Source organism: Musca autumnalis, unplaced genomic scaffold (assembly GCF_047663935.1).
Source record: "Musca autumnalis isolate F117 unplaced genomic scaffold, ASM4766393v1 scaffold_2, whole genome shotgun sequence".
In the NCBI taxonomy this organism is placed as follows: domain Eukaryota; kingdom Metazoa; phylum Arthropoda; class Insecta; order Diptera; family Muscidae; genus Musca; species Musca autumnalis.
In genome coordinates this window covers 77,977,149-77,995,403 of record NW_027411755.1, presented here as the reverse complement: position 1 = coordinate 77,995,403, position 18,255 = coordinate 77,977,149, and the positions used below count along the sequence as shown (strand labels likewise).

The window sequence follows — 18,255 nt, the reverse complement described above, 5'->3', positions numbered from 1 at the left end:
GGCTTTGAAATAAAATGTTGACTTTTCTCCAAATAAGTGTTTGCCCATTCCGACCCCTAAATATTATCGGACCATCACCAAAATCAATAGGCTTCTTCATCTGTGAGACACACATAAACCCTGAAATTTTCGTAACGATCCGATCAAAATTGCGACCTGTAGCGTGATTTCCAAAAAAATAGAAAAATGGGATGTATTACCGACTATTGCGATATCTCCGTTACTTGGTTACCTACGCCGACCTAGTTTGCATCACTGTAAAGACGGGATCTTCTACTTTCATAGTCAGGCTTTGCTTTTGGAAAATTTTCAACCAAAGCTGTGATATTTGTCAATATAATTAAAATCGCAAAAATGAAAATTGGGGTTTTATTTGCTACTATTGCGATATCTTCGTTGTTTGATCACCTACGAGCACCTACTTTACATCATTAGAAAGGTGATATTTTCTGCTTTCATTGTCATGTTTTGCTTTTGGTATACCCCATATAGAAGCTGAGATATTGGCTTTGGAAAAAAACGTTGTCTTTTTATCCACCTAAGTTTTTTGTCCTTTCCGACCCCTAAATATTATCGGACCATCACCAAAATCAATAGGCTTCTTCCCCTCCGGGACCCCCATCAACATCCAAAATTTCGTGATGATGCGATCAAAATTGCGACCTGTAGCGTGATTACAAGGTTTAGATGGACAGACGGACGGACGGACGGACGGACTGACGGACGGACTGACGGACGGACGGACACACATATCCAGATTGACTCAGCTCGTCGAGACATTCATTTTGATATATATAAGTATGGGTCTACGACCATTATTTCGATGCGTTACAAACTTTTTGGCCAAAACCAACTTATAATACCCTCCCCACATAGTGGTGTAGGGTATAAAAATGTGTAACATAAGCTAATATCCTATGGGAACGAAAAATATTTCATTCCAAAACCTGGAGCTATGTCTACAATTTTTGTTGGGGAAGTTACAGACAATTCGGGCTGAAAATGAAAATAAAATCCTTAAAATACCTGAAATAGGGGGCTAGAGGATAAAATGGACCCATATTGGTTTTGGGTTCATATTCATGTATTGTCAGCCAAATCTGAAAAGTGTGCAAAGTTTTAGTTCGATTGGTTAACTGCAACTGTGTTAAAAATGAGTTACTAGAAGTGAACTAATCAGACAACAAAGAAAGTTAAATAAAATACTGTAAAATAGCGTAACCTTTTGTTTTGTGAAAACAGCTTTAAAATAACACTGCAGGAAAGTAGTCAAGACTCCTACCATACACATAAGGTGCAAACAATTTGTCAGTCAATCTACCAATTTGTTTGTTTCATATTTACCAGGGGCAGTCGATAGTAAACGAGATTTTTCATCTTGCCTACTATGTACTCGTATGTATGTATTTCTTTGTGGTCTTTGACAATATCACAGCCTGACTTGCGATTCTTGTGTATGTTATACAATGTCATCTTCCTGTCCATGGCTGAAAGGCAGCCGTAATGCGTTGTCTGCTATAGTAGTATTGGTAATTTACACTCATGTCGAACATGAAACTAATGAAAAATAATTCGAGCGTAAACTGTTAAAACTTCAATTGTCTGACGCCTTCAAATCCTCAAGCCCATGAAATGATACACTTCGTTTGTTTTACGATTTGATATGTAAACAAAATATATTTAACGAAATAATTTCAATATTTGATTAATTTATTTGTTAGCGCTATTTTTACAAAAGTCAAATAAATATAATTTCCCAATTACTTAAGTTCTTCCTCAATAGTATCCAGATCGATTCAAGACCCTATATCTTTAACTGGAGAACAGGTCGCATAAATCAATCAAAATTAAAACATGTTATTGAAATCAAATTATTCAAACATTCTTTAGCATTCAATTGCTATGCTAATATGACCGCAACGTATAACTGTGGTCGAGCCTAGGGATAGGTAAGTCGACTTTCGGTTAATCGATTAATCGACTTTTTGCAGTCAAAAATCTAAAAATCGTAGTCGACTTTTGTCTGGAGGGAAAATCGCATAATCGATTATCTTGTGATCGATTTTCGAGTTTGCCCATAGATTGTGGACTTGGCGTTTTTACATTTTTGGCGGTTTTACAGTCTCAAAAGAAAACTCGAAAATCGACGAATAGTCGATTATAATCGATTTTCTGCGGTTATGAAAAAGTCGAAAGTCGAGTTTTAAAACAACTGAAATAATCGCAAGACCGAAAAATCGCATTTTTAGTTTTAGACCAAAATCGAAAAGTCGAAAAATCGATTATTGCTTTCCATTACCTATCCCTAGTCGAGCCTTTATGGGAAGAGCGTCCAAAAATACTTCCTGTGCAACGCAAATAAAAAGTAGCAAAAAAATTCAATATAGGTCCAACTTTAGGTATATCCCCCATAGAACGGTACCCCTGATTTCTGGCATTTTGGGGGTCTTGACCACACATATTTCAATGAAATTGGCTGAAATATGGCTATCGGTATTCCATAGTGTTAGATAACCTTCTTGCAAAAATTTTTTGAATTGGGTCCACGTTTTGATTGGGTCCCCATATAATGGTACCGCTCGATTTTCGGAATTTTGAAGGTTTTATATAAATTATTAATTCGATATGGCCGAAATGCTACTAAAGGTAGGCTACCCCCAGAAGTATGTCTATTAATATCGGTAAAATCGGTACCGCCCAATATTCGGTATTTTTAGGGTGCTACCCGTAATAATCAATCAAAATTGCTGAATTTTCCAAATTTTACATTGAGGACCACATTTTGACGTATCCTTCATAAAACTGAACAAACACAAATGTGCATAAAAATTAGGTTAATACATTGTGTTTCAATATTCCAGTTAAGTTTGGTCAATATGGAGTTCATTTAGTTTGATATTAATATTTTACTTTCACCTAAATTATGCACTGAATTCGCCTCGAAAAAAAGTTAAAATTTCTCTTTTTTGATGCTATTCTCAAAGAGTACAGTAAGAAGTAATCCATAACAAATTTATTTAAAAAAAATTAACATGTTAAGAGTAGATATGACCATTTGGTACTTTAATTTTGGCCTATGTCAGCGACCACTGTGCGTATGTGTGTATATTGTGTATTGAAATTCGAATATTCCAATACATTAATATTGATTGATGAAAGAAGTATTAAACATTTATTTTAAGAATAACTTTTATTTTTCTACACCAACTTCGAAATACTCGCTTTCCTTCCAATTCCACACTGGCAGTTCATTGTCGCCATAGAAAATCTTAAGTTTACATTACTAGTGTCCGTAGTATGAACATTGGTGTTAAGTACACGCCCTGAAAACATCACTCTTGTTATAATGCCATTGACATTTGCATGTTATGAAATTGCCAAATGTCTAAAAACAAAGTCATTTTAAAAGAAAATGACATATTTCTCCCCTTCGTCGTACTATTCCAAGTTTTTTTTTCTGTCATTGTAATTCTGTCGTGACAAAAACAACGACAACGACGACCACCTTAAGTAGCTGTAAAAGCTACAAAACAATGGCCTGTCGCGTTTCTTAGACATGTATCAAGTTTCCCCTTTTTTCATAAATGCTCTTAGAATTCTAAAGATGTCGGTGGATGTTTTTTTTGTGTTGTTGTTGGCATGGGCGCGTATGAACTTGTAATTTCTAAAGTTGCTAGTCTTTTTCTTGTTATTTAGAAGACAAGAACACAGAAATATGAATGTACATACATATTATACTATGTATAAATTACTACTTGTATATAGAATGTGGGTGCAAATGACCCCTCACAAGTTCTTGAATTTTGCCACTGCCAGACAGTTGTAAGAAATACAATCGTTTTGGTGATGATGTATTCAAATTAGAAATAAAAAATACATATTACCAAAAATATGGAGGAGAATAGAGTGGTGGGAAAGTCAAGTTGTTGGCGCAAAAATAACAACAATGGGCTTACGTTTTACTTACATCCTTCCATAAGGTGACCTAATAGAAAACATTTAGAAAACATCTGGAGAGTGTTATACGAAATGGACTACAAGAACATGTCGAAGCTAAGGAGTACTTATTAGAAAGTCAATTTGGGTTCAGGAAGAACAGATCAACGGTGAAGGTTATAAAACGGTCGTTGATATTGCAAGATCCGCAAATGATGGGAAACGTTGGAAGAAGGATACAAAGAAATACTGTGTGGTTATAACAATCGACGTTAAAAATGTGTGCCCTTTCTGCACGAACTGTACAGAAGACTTAGAGGATCCTAAACATGTCTTATTTGTGTCCTAGAAAACATAAGTCAATTAATGGTGGAATCCCCGCAAAATTGGAATTACAGTCGAACTTCTTCATAACGTAGCAGTTGGGGACCTACGAATTACTTCGTTATAGAGAAAAGTCGTTATAGATAAACCGGGGCAAATGGCAAATCAGTGATTTTGAAGCAATGAAATGTAACTGTGCATAGTAGTCATTTGACATTGAACGTATGCATTTTGAATCAATTTGTATTCGATAAATGAGTTTTGCTTTTCCTTTTTAGGGTGAACTTCAATCAAAAGGAAGGTTGATGAATGTGTTTTGTTTCACATTTTTTGTGTGAACTAAAATGAATAACGTTTTTCCAAAATTCGTTATAGAGAGATAATTTTGTGTGAAAATGTCTACTTGTGCATTAAAAAAACTTGGTTATATGGGCTGAAAATGGGTGGGGAAAAGTTGTGTTTTCAATTTTTATTCGTTATAGAGACAAATTCTTTATAGAGAAGTTCGACTGTATATATCTGAATGCATTAAATCCATAATTTTGGATGTAAAAGGACAAGATAAGACCAGAAGAACGATGTATATACTAGCTGGGGCTATTAGTACTATTCCCACTCTACGAAGAAATACTTTCTTTCGGCGATAGCGTAGGGATTGTGAAACAGCGAAGTGGGGTTACTTCAGTGTGTTAAAGTCTCGCACTTCTGGCGAAAGCAGATAGCCAGAGTCTTTCGGCGATTTTTGTCCGCCAAAAAACAAAACAAAAATAAAAAAAATACCTAGCCCACATAATCGTTTTAATAGATACGATACAGTACCAGCTCTTTCCCATTTGCAGTACATTGATCTTATTTTGTGGTGACCCTTGATTATTCCCACGGTTAGTTCCATGTCCTCATGGAAAACAGATATGTAGACCTTGTATACCTTACATCAAGGTTCATTGCACCAGATCCTTGTTTCAATTGCCGCTTGAAATTGCACAAAGGTGGATATTTTCGCCCCACATTGGATAGTGTGAAATTAGGGTTCCTAGTGTTCAAAAACTTATTCACCAAAATTTAGTTCATATGTAGGTTCACGTATTGGAGTAGCTCCTATAAAACGGTAACGCCCGATTTCACACGCAGAGAAGAGGTATTGTAGGAGGAATCATATTATAAGAACAAAATAGTGTATTTTAAAAATCTCAAAATATATATCAAATTCCAAATTCCGTCACACATTCCAAATTTCATGGAAAGCGGACATATATAGCGTTATTGGTGCATTAAATACATGAAATCGGACTAAAACATGTATGGGAGCAATATCCAAATCTGAACCGATTTCGATGTATTTTAGCACATTTAGTTATAGGCCAAATTCCGTCACACATTCCAAATTTTATTGAAATTTGACATCTATAGCGTTTTTTGGAGCATCAAATCCTTCAAATCGGACGAAAATATATATGGGAGTTATATCCAAATCTGAACCGATTTCGATATATTCTGGCACATTTATTTGTAGGCCAAATTCCGTCACACATTCCAAATGTCATTGAAAACGGACATATAGCGTTTTTGGCGCATCAAATCCTTGAAATCGGACGAAAATATATATGGCAGCTATATCCAAATCTGATCCGATTTCGATATATTCTGGCACTTTTATTTGTAGGCCAAATTCCGTCACAAGTTCCAAATTTGCAGACTGTATCTGTAACCGTTCTATAAATATTTACATACACCGTTTACATTTTTGGAGGTACCTCCGATTCTGATGCTATATCTCCGGATCAGAGTGGAACTTCACAACTTATTATTGAATTTGTTACTTTCAGGCGATGTAGTATTATACCCTGAAAATTTCAGCAAGATCGGTTCAGCGGTTTTTGAGTCCATAAATTTCAAACAAACATACAAACATTTTTCTACTTTATATATACTATAAATAATGACATATGGGAAATGTTTCCAATTCTTTCATATTCCATTCTCAAAAAATTAATTTGTTTCTTTTCGCGCTACATCAACGATTTTTGTGTAGGTTAAGAAAAAATTCCCCAGTACAAATCCGCTCGCGAGCAAATTTTTCGTTGTTGCGGACAAAAGTTATCGCGATTTTACTTGTGTTTTTAAGAATAAATTATTATAAAAACTCTAATTATTTTAATGAGCCCAATTGTCACTAAAAAGCTTTCACGAAAGGACGACAGTGAGTAGATTGCATAATATTTGTAAAATGTTACTCAGCATTTGCGGAATTTACAAAAAATTTACAAAATTTAAAATCTAATACGACTTTTTTCCAAATATAGGTCCATTTACTAGTCAAAAATAACAAAAAAATAGTTTTAAATAAAAACTTCACGGGGAATCAAATGTGACCAAAATTATACTGATCGGGATAACTGTTTGATTGTTATACCCAAAATAAGCACATATTTGAGTAACATAAAATAAATTTTGGTTTGAAAAACTAGTTTTCACATGCATTCTAGAATTGAAAATATTGTAGAAAATCTATAGGAGTACTTCTTTTATTTTTCTTGAAACTTCCAAGAAAATGGGCGGATTTTGCTTTATCTACATTTACATTGAAGGTTTCCTATTGAGGAAAAATATCGGGTTGTTGAGGTAAATCATTAGGCTTCTTAAACGGAAATACAGTTCAAATAAACCGTTCTAATTTATATACATGATTAAAATGTGTGTAATTCGCGTAGTTATCAAAATCATTTTTTCCGCATGTGATTTTCATGTACAGCTAGGCCATATCTTTTAATTTTTATATATTTTTCGAAATATAATTTGGACACTAAGATGTAGCATTGGCTACGGAGATACTGTCAATAAAGGAGGCCTGTACTGAACTATTACAGGATCACACAGCAAACTCAATAGGAATCTTCGTCGACAGTCAAGCGCTCCTTGCACTTAATCTAACTCTGTCACATCAAAGCTAGTGAAGGATTGTAAAGAAGAACTGGCTAAACAAGGGCGTCTGTCAAGAATAGTTCTCACTTGGATCCCGGGTCATATGATATCTTCAAACACTATATATCACTGGCTGAAAGTAGATGGGACAAAACGGTAACATGCCAGATATCAAAATCAACATGGCCTCATTACAACGCCAAACGCACTAAGTTCCTGATCAATCAAACTCGACGGAACCTTGCAAGACTTATTGCAGTGTTAACCGGTCACTGGGCAATTGGTAACCAAGCAAAACGCTTAAATCTACCACACAATGATCACTGCCGTAGCTTCGGGAATGAAGATTAGGAGGAAAATGTTGCGCAAATCCTCTGTTCCTGCCCTGCACAAATGCATCGACGATTTAAAGCTTTTGGACAACCGTTCCTTCATGATATCACAGAGATAACAGAAGTAGGTCTGGGAGACCTTCTGCGATTCCTAAATTCATCAGGCTGGATTTAATTGGTTTTCAAAACGGTATCTGTTACATACTAATTGAGGCTATAAAGTATAGCCACCACGTAAACCAACCAACCAGCATCGGCTGCATCTTAGCATTAAAACCCCTATAAAATATCGCTATTTTGCGCAAAGTGCATACAATTTTGTTCCGCATACTGTTTCAATGTCACCATGAAAATCCACATCGATATATATCTATTTCATGGCGATCAATCAAGAACCGTGGGTGTAGCATCACACACTATTTTTTGGGATAAAATGAATGCAGCTTCCTTATCAGTGAAGAAGATGCTAGTTTAATCATTGCAATTTTAGCTGATTTTCCTACCTTGGAATTTCTCGTATCTGGCGTAAAAATTAGGCCCGAAAAATATGACTTTTAGAAAAATGTTCGCAAAAAATTTCCGTTTTTAGGATACAGATTTCCGTGAAGCTGTGTAGGCTACATTTACGACACATATATCAAATAACTCAGAATCGCGAGTTATACAATCCTATATATGACCTATTGAAAAACCTGTTTGCGGAACGAAATTAGAAGAAAATTGCAAAAAAAAAACACTTAAAATCTGGCATCAAAATGTCAGCATAATTTAATGATAGACGCAGATCAAATTTTTAGTTATAAAGTTATATATTTGTGAGATGATCCGTATTTAGTTGGCTTCTAATTTTACTTTGACAGTAAAATCGTGAAAAGTGTGGTTTAATCACAAATCGAGAGAAAACAAAAAAAGGCACGTTGGCTTCAACCCATTTTTACCCATTTTTTAACATAAATATAGCCACAGCTTCCACGCAAATTAACTTTTAAGGCCATATACGATTTTTGTAATAACTTATTAATAGTTTTCATCTAATTTAAAATCAATATCAATTCATTCTGGATCAATTTGTTATGAAATCGCGATATTTTAGAACATTTAATGCACCTTTGCCAATACAGCAATTTTTGGTATTTCTTTATAAACTCGCGAATTTTATGCTAATATTTATTGTACCTATCGGCCAAGAGAATATGTGGTTATTCGCAACGAACTCGCGAAAGTTACAGACTGTTTTAATTATTTTGCCTGTAAGAATCGTATTTGTTTTCTATAAATATTTATTCAAACAAGCAAATTAAAATTTTTAAATGAAAAAAATATCAAAAGGGCTTTAGTAATCGCAGTCGGTGCGGAAACTTTTTTTACCGGATCGAAATAAAACACGCGTTTTCGTTATCAGGACAATATTCCGCACATGGCACTGGTGTGGTATTTTTATACCCTACACCACTATGTGGGGAGGGTATTATAAGTTGGTTTTGCCCAAAAAGTTTGTAACGCAGCGAAATAACAGTTATATATACCAAAATGCATGTCTCGACGAGCTGAGTCGATCTGTCCGTCCGTCTGTCCGTCTGTCTATCTAAACCTTTTAATCACGCTACAGCTCGCAATTTTGATCGGATCGTCACGAAATTGTGGGTGTTGATGACGGTCCCGGAGGGGAAGAAGCCTATTGATCGGAATGGGCAAAAAACTTATGTGGATAAAAAGACAACGTTTTATTCCAAAGCGAATATCTCAGCTTCTATATGGGGTATACCAAAAGCAAGACCTGTCAATAAAAGTAGGAAATATCACCTTTCTAATGATGTAAAGTAAGTTCTCGTAGGTGATCAAACAACGAAGATATTACAATAGTCGCAAATAAAACCCAAATTTTCATTCTTGCGATTTTAATTATAATGACGAATATCACAGCTTTCGTTGGGGACTTTTCAAAAGCAAAGCCTGGCTATGAAAGTAGAAGTTCGCATTTTTACAATGATGCAAACTAGGTCTGCGTAGGTGACCAACTAACGGAGAAATTGCAATAGTCGGTAATACATCCCATTTTTCAATTTTTTTGGAAATCACGCTACAGGTCGCAATTTTGATCGGATCGTCACGAAATTTTGGGTGTTGATGGGGGTCCCGGAGGGGAAGAAGCCTATTGATTTTGGTGATGGTCGGATAATATTTAGGGATCGAAATGAGCAAAAAAGTTATTTGGAGAAAAAGTCTACATTTTTTCCAAACCAAATATCTCAGCGTCTATAAGGGGTATATAAAAACCAAAACTTGGCAATGAAAGTAGAAAATATCAGCTTTGAAACGATGTAACGAAGGTTGTCGTAGGTGGTCACACAACGAAGATATCGCAATAGTCGCTAATAGAACCCAACTTTTAATTTTTGCTATTTTAATAATATTGACGGATATCACACCTTTGGTTGGGGACCTTCTAAAAGCAAAGACTGTCTATGAAAGTAGAAAATCCCGTCTTTACAATGATGCAAAGTAGGTTGGCGTAGGTGACCAAATAACGGATATATCGCAATAGCCGGTAATACATCCCATTTTTCCAATTTTTTTGTAATCACGCTACAGGTCGCAATTTTGATCGGATCGTCACGAAATTTTGGTGGTTATTGGGTGTCCTACAGAGGAAGAAGTCTATTGATTTTGGTGATGGTCGGATAATATTCAGGGGTCGGAATGGGCAAAAAGTTATTTGGAGAAAAAGTCAACGTTTTATTTCAAAGCGAATATCTCCGCTTCTATAAGTGGTATATCAAAAACAGTAGAAAGTAGAAATATCACATTTGCAACGATGTAACGTATGTTGTCGTAGGTGGTAAAATAATGAAGATATCGCAATAGCCGCTAATAGAACACAACTTTTCATTTTTGCGATTTTAATAATAACGACGAATATCACAGCTTTGGTTGATGACCTTCCAAAAGCAAAGTCTGACTCTGAAAGTAGAAAATCCTACCTTTACAATGATGTAAAGCAGGTTGGTAATACATCCAATTTTTTAATTGTTTTGTAATCACGCTACTCGTCGCAATTTTGATTGGATCGTCACGAAGTTTTGGGTGTTAATGGGGGTCCCACAGAGGAAAAAACCTATTGATTTTGGTATGGTCGGATATTATTCAGGGGAATTTGAAAAAAAAAAAACTTATTAGGAGAAAATGCCAACAATTTATTTCAAAACGAATATCTCTCTTCTGTAAGAGGTAAATCAAATCAAAACCTGGCAAGAAAAGTAGAAAATATCACCTTACAACGATGTGAAGAAGGTTGTCGGTTGTCGGTAATGCATCCCTTTTTTCATTTTTTGTGCAATCACAATACATGAAGGAATTTTGATCGGATCCTCGAGAAATTTTTGGTGTTGATGGGGGTCTCACAGAGAAAGAAGCCTATTGATGGTTGGCGTACATCCCGCTTTTGCATTTTTTATTTAAGTTATACTGACGATGTACTTAAATGCGTTTCAACAAAATTGACCTGTATTAACGAAGACATTCAGAGCAAAGGCACTAAGCTATCCCAATTTTAATATTTTGAATTTTACCAGTGAAAAGCTTATGCACGGGAGTAGTGGTGTAGGGTATCACATAGTCGGACCCGACCCGACTATAGCCTTGGTTCACTTGTTTTTTTTTAAGTTATAGCCCTAATGTACATAAGTCCTCGATACCGCTCAATTTCGGTTGTGTTGTAGTTTTTATAGACGTTTTCGGTGGTAATTTGGCAATTAAGATTCGTTCTTCTCCAACAAAAATTATGCACAAAAAATTGTGGTACGTATGTCCACTTTTTGGAAAACGACGTGTTCTGCCAAATTGGATTTAATTTAGCTCTTCGGTTTCCCAGTAGTCGGAAAACATATAAATTGAAAATTTGTAAACATAGCTCTACGGTTTGGAATAGCCCCATATAGCAATATATTATATCTTAGTCTGTAAGGATATTGAATTCCATTGACTAATAAAGAATAATAATATCAGACGATTTCGGACATACCTTCTATATAACGGTACCGACCAATTTCAGGTATTTGGTGAAGTGTATAAAATGTTTTATTTAACTTGCTTTGGTGTCTGTTTAGTTCAAATCTAGTAACCTTCTTTTTAACGCAGTTGACCAGTCGAACTAAAACTTTGAAAACTTTTCAGATTTGCATGATAATACATGAATATGAAGCCAAAACCAATATGAGTCCAGTTCTTCCTATAGCCCGTATATAGCACCCGATTTCAGGTATTTTGAGAATTTTATCTTCATATTTAGCCCGAATTGGCGTCACCACCCGATTTGAGGTATTTTGACGGTTATATCTACATTTTTGATCTAAATGGACTGTAATTTCCGTTGAAGGTGAAAAGGCTACGTTGCGAAGGGAAAGTTGGGAGGAGGTTGTTCGGAAGCTCGCAGGAGGTTGTTCGGACATTTGGAGGGGACTGTTTGGAAGTTCGGTGGAGGTTGGATGGAGGTTGTTCGGTATAGTAAAACATTAAAAAAAAAATAAAAAAAAATATAAATGCAATAAAAACTAGAAAATTATTGTTCTTAGCCTCAATAATTACATTCTTCCTCATGAGTTTTGTGAGAATGCACAGTGTCCAATTTTCCGAAAAACCTGGCCAAAAAATCGGGAAAAAATGTTTATCAATTCACACCAAATAGGGTCAAATATTGTTTATAGTATATATGGCGAATAACAAAATTTTTTTACAATCGATGAATTCGAGTTTCACCCTTTCAGAATTCGCGAACTGTTAACATATTCTATATAGTATGATATACATTCTTTAAACTGAAGTGTTTTAGGAGGAATCCCATAAGGTCGACCATTAAAATTAATTTACGTGGAAGCTGTGTTGGCATCAATGTAGAAAAATAGGTAAAAATGGGTTGAAGCCAACAAGTTTTTTTATGCTCCCTTCCGATTTTAGGCTTAACCTTACATTTTATAGACATATGCCCAAAGAAAGACTCAAAGAATACTTCATGGGCAATATGATACTAGTGTATCATTTTTCGATATATCCACTGCACCCACCTAAAATTGATGCTAACATTTTGAAGCCGGAATTTCGGGGTTTTTTGAATTGTTTTAATAATTCGGACGCGCAACAAGATAATATTCAAAACTCACATTAGGATTATAAAACTCTTGATTCTACGTCGTTTAATGCATATCTCATGAGTGTGCTCCTTACAGCATCCTAGTAATTGGAGCCTAAAGGCCAATATTTGATGTGTGATTTTTTTTAAAAAACCTATTTTTTGCGTTTAAAATTTACAGGTGCCATTCAATTTCCTTTGTACCCCGCGTGAATTTAGTTTGTTTACGCGACGGATCTAATGAGACCTTCCGCGAGCGAATCCATCCACTAAAACCGCGGATATAGATACCCTGAAAATAGGAAAAGCAGCAAAAAATTATTTCGAAAAATCCGCGTACTAAACCGCGATTTTCTTGAAATTTTTTTACGTAAATGGAATCCTTTATACACGATTATAATATTTGCGAAAACGCGTGTCATAAATTACTGAGATTCGCGTGTAATATGGGTTTTTCACCAAAAATAGAATGTGGTGGCACATCCGCGGTTCTTGAAGAATCTAATTAAAATTGGTATATTTGGACGTATTTTTGATAGGCGCTGACGAAACCGGATGCGCATCAAAATCGTATGCACATTGCGCGACTTTCACCAACTTTAAGGTTTTTTGCAGTGTATGATGCAACTGGTGGCACACAATGGCCCCTGAGTGAAACATCGAAATATGCATAAATTTTGACAGAGATTGATTCGCTGTATCCAAAAACGGATGCGCATCAACCGACTTTAACTAATTCGCGAATAACAGGCTTTTTAATTATAATATTAATTGAATGATTGTAATTTCAATATTACTCTTAATTTCCTACCCTTATAAGTTATCACAGTAATCAGTTAAACTCTCGCGATGGTAAACCATATGTTTTAATGAAGTTTTAACTGTATACATTCATTATTCTATGGGATTTTAGCAAAATATTTGGAGAACTCCCAAATATTTTTTTCTAATTTTTAGAATCAAACCAAAAAAATATTTGCAACAATATTTTCCAACAATAAGTTTTTCTCTTTTGTTGTTGCTATAATATGCAATTTATGTACCCAATCTCTATAAATTTGGTATCATATTTTTCTACACATTGTCTAGATTCCACATATATTCTTTAATTTATTTTTTGATGGTTTTGTACGGATTCGGGGACAGAATAATTTGGATTTACTTCAAATTTTTTTTATTATTTGTTGATATTCCGCGAAAATAATAATAAATTTAATAACTATTTAAAAATCTACGAATAGATATGGAATGCTGTTAACGATTTATGCATACATTTTCTCATAACAACAATAAAGATATTTTTAAATATTTTTTTCTTTATATGAGAAAAAAACCGCTATAACTTTTGCGCGCATTGTCAAATTTCGTGAACGCGAGCAGATTTGAAACCGGATTTTTTTCCTTTACCTCTGTACCAAAAATCGTAGATGTGCTCGTAAAAAAATTTTTTAATTTTTTTCAAATGGAATTGTAAAGGAATTTTGTTATTCGCCATATGTATATACGTTTCTTGTTTAATAAACGGGTATAAAAACAGGGTAAAGTGACCCTATTTGGCATTTTTTGTCTCAATATTTAAGTTGTTTATAATACTATGATAATATCCAAAATACACAACGGTTTTTAAATATTTTTTTTTGGAATTGTAATGAAAGGTATGTGAAACGTATTTATGATGTTAAGTCTCGGCAATGAAGTGTGCGTTCTTTAAAAATAGATGTCCGTACTTGTTGATTTTTTTTCAAGGTCCATTTTCACAATAAATGATGAAAATAGTTGTGAGTAAGATCGAGTTGGGCCGTGTTCCTTATCATTTTAGAAAAAGGGAAGAGTGTTTTAGCAATTTCCATCGAAACGTCCTGCACATATTTGCACTTTTCGTTTTTATGTGACATTTTGCCTTGCAGATATATACATATTTTCGTTGATTCAGAATGTCAGAATATAGTATAGGGTAACTTCCTGGCATTTAGGTAAACTTTAGAGTTTTGATGTATTCTAGAACCAATAGTAAAATTGTATGGCGAACAAATTTCTAGAACTTTTTGATCTGATACAATCACATTTTATAGGAGATTTTAAAGATTTGTGGAAAAAGGGACCAAAAAGACCCCTTTTATGACTCGCACGAGGGTTAATTTTTCTAAAAAAAATATTCCTCGCATTTTAGTCAGTAAAGTTGCCAAAGACACCATATACCAAAAGTGCAAGGATTCCAAGTAATCTTAACTCAAATATTCCAAAACTGTAGGAATTTTAGAAGCTTGCATCCCTATTTTAGTTCCTTGTTTTTTTTTTTTTTGGAAAAATTGATACCGACATTTCCTTGGTAAGAAGTGCGACTAGAGATTTCGTTTCTTTGATGACACAGTGAAATTTAGCGGAAAACATTTTTGTCTTTGACGCCATTCTTCTAAAATAATGCTTTGTGTGACAATTTTGCCAAAACTCACATGAAGTACGACCTTAACCCTAAAATGTGTTTTTAATTTTGCATATTTCTTGAGTTTAGGTAAAATGTAGAGTTTTGGTGTATTCTAGGAACTATAGTAAAAAAAATAGAATAGAATATTTTGATCTGATACGATCACATTTTATAGGAGAAGGAACCAAAAAGACCCCTTTAATGACCGTCTGGGGGTTAAATAAAATGAAAAATGAAGCCAGCCACCAAAAAAACATAAGAACCCAAGGTTAGATCAAAATCCATTCATTTTTAGAGTTTTGACGAGGTTTTTCGTAAAATTGGACACTGTGTAATACTCCATTTAATCGGGCTCGAACCTATTTTGCATAGAATCGACCGATGAGGTCCTTCCACTACAACATTTAAAGCAGTAAAGTTATGTAAAAATCAGTATCCTAACTAATTGTAGTCTATACCACACCCATCTTCCCACGCCTGATGAATAAATAAAACTATGTACCTAAAAATCTAAATCTCGCACACACACACACACACATTTAAAAATATAGACATCGAATGTGGTAGGCATGCATGTCTGCAAATAAGAAAAGTGCTACAAATGTAAACACAGAAAACAGCTAAGGGCAATGGTACTTATCCGTACGCTTAATACACTCCAAGCATATAAATAAATATTGCATCTCCTAGTGAACAAAATTCTTATTATAACAGCTTAGTTATATTTAAGATTTTGTCATAACATAGCGCCAGACGAAGGATAATATATGTAGAGAATCATTATAAGCTGTAATCTTTGTTATGCATACCAACATTTGTATATTTTGAAGTCAAATGGAATGGAATGTTTAATTGCAAAAATTCTTAAAAATTATTATTATGGTAAATGCTTAAAAATCGTTTCCTTTTTTATTAAGACTTTAATTCAAATCAATGAATTTCCAAAAAAAAAATGTGAAAAGCAATCACAACGGTGATACACATTCAAACATACATATCGTCACCATAAACGCCAAAAGTCTTAACTAACATAATAATAATTTTACAGGAGAAGCAAAAAACGTTATAAAATTAAAAACTGTTTTATGGTCTTATGAAGGCGAGTATATGGGATATTATCAATCATGTACGAATGGTAGTAAATAATGAAACGCGGATACGCTTGGTTTTGCGATCGGTCATTACAACAAAATCTGCAATGTTATCTCATTTTCCGAAATGCCTTTTCTTGAAAATGATCGTTATTTTTTACGTAGAAGCTTGAAATTTTGCAAGAGAATGTATTTTAGCCTTATGTATTAGATTCAATCAAAAAACTAATTTTGACTTTTTTGGAGATACGACTTCGGGCATTTATGGTGACGATATGTACATATGTTTGTACATCCTATGCTTATTAATCAGTTTTTCCAAATGTTATGTTGACCTTGTGATATGAGCTACTGTTCCAAATTTTGGGATACACCGAATTAATTTCTTAATACGAAAGTGTTTAATATGTATAAAGCAAAGTTCAGGTATATTCAATGTAAAACTCTCATCTTAGCAGATTATGTGTACATACATACATACCTTATCTCCACTGTGGCTATCTTGCTATGTGACATCAAATATACCAAAAATCTATATACAAGCAGATACAACATATAGCTCTTACTTTGTTAAATATTTGCATTTCACAATTAATTTAAATTTTTAATAATGATTATGGTTAAAGTATTGAAGTGATTTACAATGATTAATAGTTTATAATAACAGTACACATGCCAACATTCTGTACGTACACTTAATGCCATATCGCAAATAGGGGCAGGTATTATATAAATCTGCATTGGACAAATGGTGCCTTTGTCCTTCGACACATAATCTTGAATAACAAAGTACTTTGCCAATTTAGAGGAAGACAGGAGCATTCAGGTTTACAGAATTATCAAAAATTTAATAGGAAGATTGTATGAGGGAATCACATTTTAAGGATATACATTTGGATATATTTTGTTTGCAGATTTTGAAATAAGTTAAGCGAAATGACTGGCTGATTGACTGAAGTGAGAACCTGGCATGTTATTCGCTTGATTGTTTATATTTGCCACAATTGGATGCCATGTATACTCGATATTATGATGGGTACAATAAGTTTGTATTCCGTTCCCGTAACTAAGAAAATAAAAAAATAATAATCAAAAATAATTTAGAGTGTTTTATTTATAAATGCTCTAAAAACTAGACAATAATTTTCCTCTTAGACTCAATAAGTATATTCTTCATGATGGGATCTCTCAAATAAAACGCTTGCCGTTTATTGTCATTTAATTTTGTCACCATTTTGCAAGTGTTTTTTTTTTAAGAAATCTCATCATGAAGAATATACTATATAATATATATAATATACTATTGCCTAGTTTTTAGAGCAATTAAAAATAAAACTCTGTAACTTAGTTTTTTAAAATATTTGACATCGAGGGTAACCTCATACTGGGGGCTATAGAAGAAAATGGACCCATATTGGTTTTGGTTTCATATTCATGTATGTTATCGCATGGTATCGCCTTACAGGAAATGCGATGGAATCGGACAGATGTTAAGATCAGATTTATGGTAAACCGGAGACTCAAAAATCTTATCTCCAGATTCACTCCGGTTGATGAGAATTTTGTCACATTCCATATAAAAGCATAAGTCTTATCTACGATCAGACGAGAAAGATGAACAGACAGACCATGGATATACTCTATAAGCGCTTAGAGAGAGGCATATGACCGCTGCGGCCGCAAAAATTTTAATGCTAAAATTGGAAAGGAAAATATCTTTGGTCCGACGGTCGGCAAGTTCAGCCTCCATGAGGTAACATCCGACAACGGTCAATAAATCTTTCCTTTGTATTCTTACATAAGTATGGGTAGTATCAGTGTCTGATGGACTGTAATTTTTGTTAAATGAGTGGTGCTTTTGCTTTCAAACTGCTTACTTATACCAAAGTAGCATGTGTTGGCCAATATTATGCTTCTATTTATTTCAAAACTGTTTGTTTAATGTATGGCGGTGCCGAGGTAAATGAGGTCATTATACATAATTGTTCCACAAACATCGCAGATGGGACAAGCGAGGCTTCTCTCATATCAATGAGTGAACCCCGATTCAATGATATAGGACCTACTGTTTATCGCCGAGTCCGAACGGCGTGTCTTAAG

The 18,255-nt window shown here is 34.3% G+C and overlaps 2 protein-coding genes across 2 annotated transcripts in view; one reads left to right on the top strand and one right to left on the bottom strand.

Annotated features, from left to right (window-relative positions):
* Window positions 1–18,255, bottom strand: part of ND-B17 (NADH dehydrogenase (ubiquinone) B17 subunit) — a 333,680-nt gene that overhangs the window by 196,156 nt on the left and 119,269 nt on the right. The gene's annotated exons all lie outside the window — the stretch shown is intronic.
* The window catches only part of stol (voltage-dependent calcium channel subunit stolid), a 222,415-nt gene that overhangs the window by 168,380 nt on the left and 35,780 nt on the right, over window positions 1–18,255 (top strand). The gene's annotated exons all lie outside the window — the stretch shown is intronic.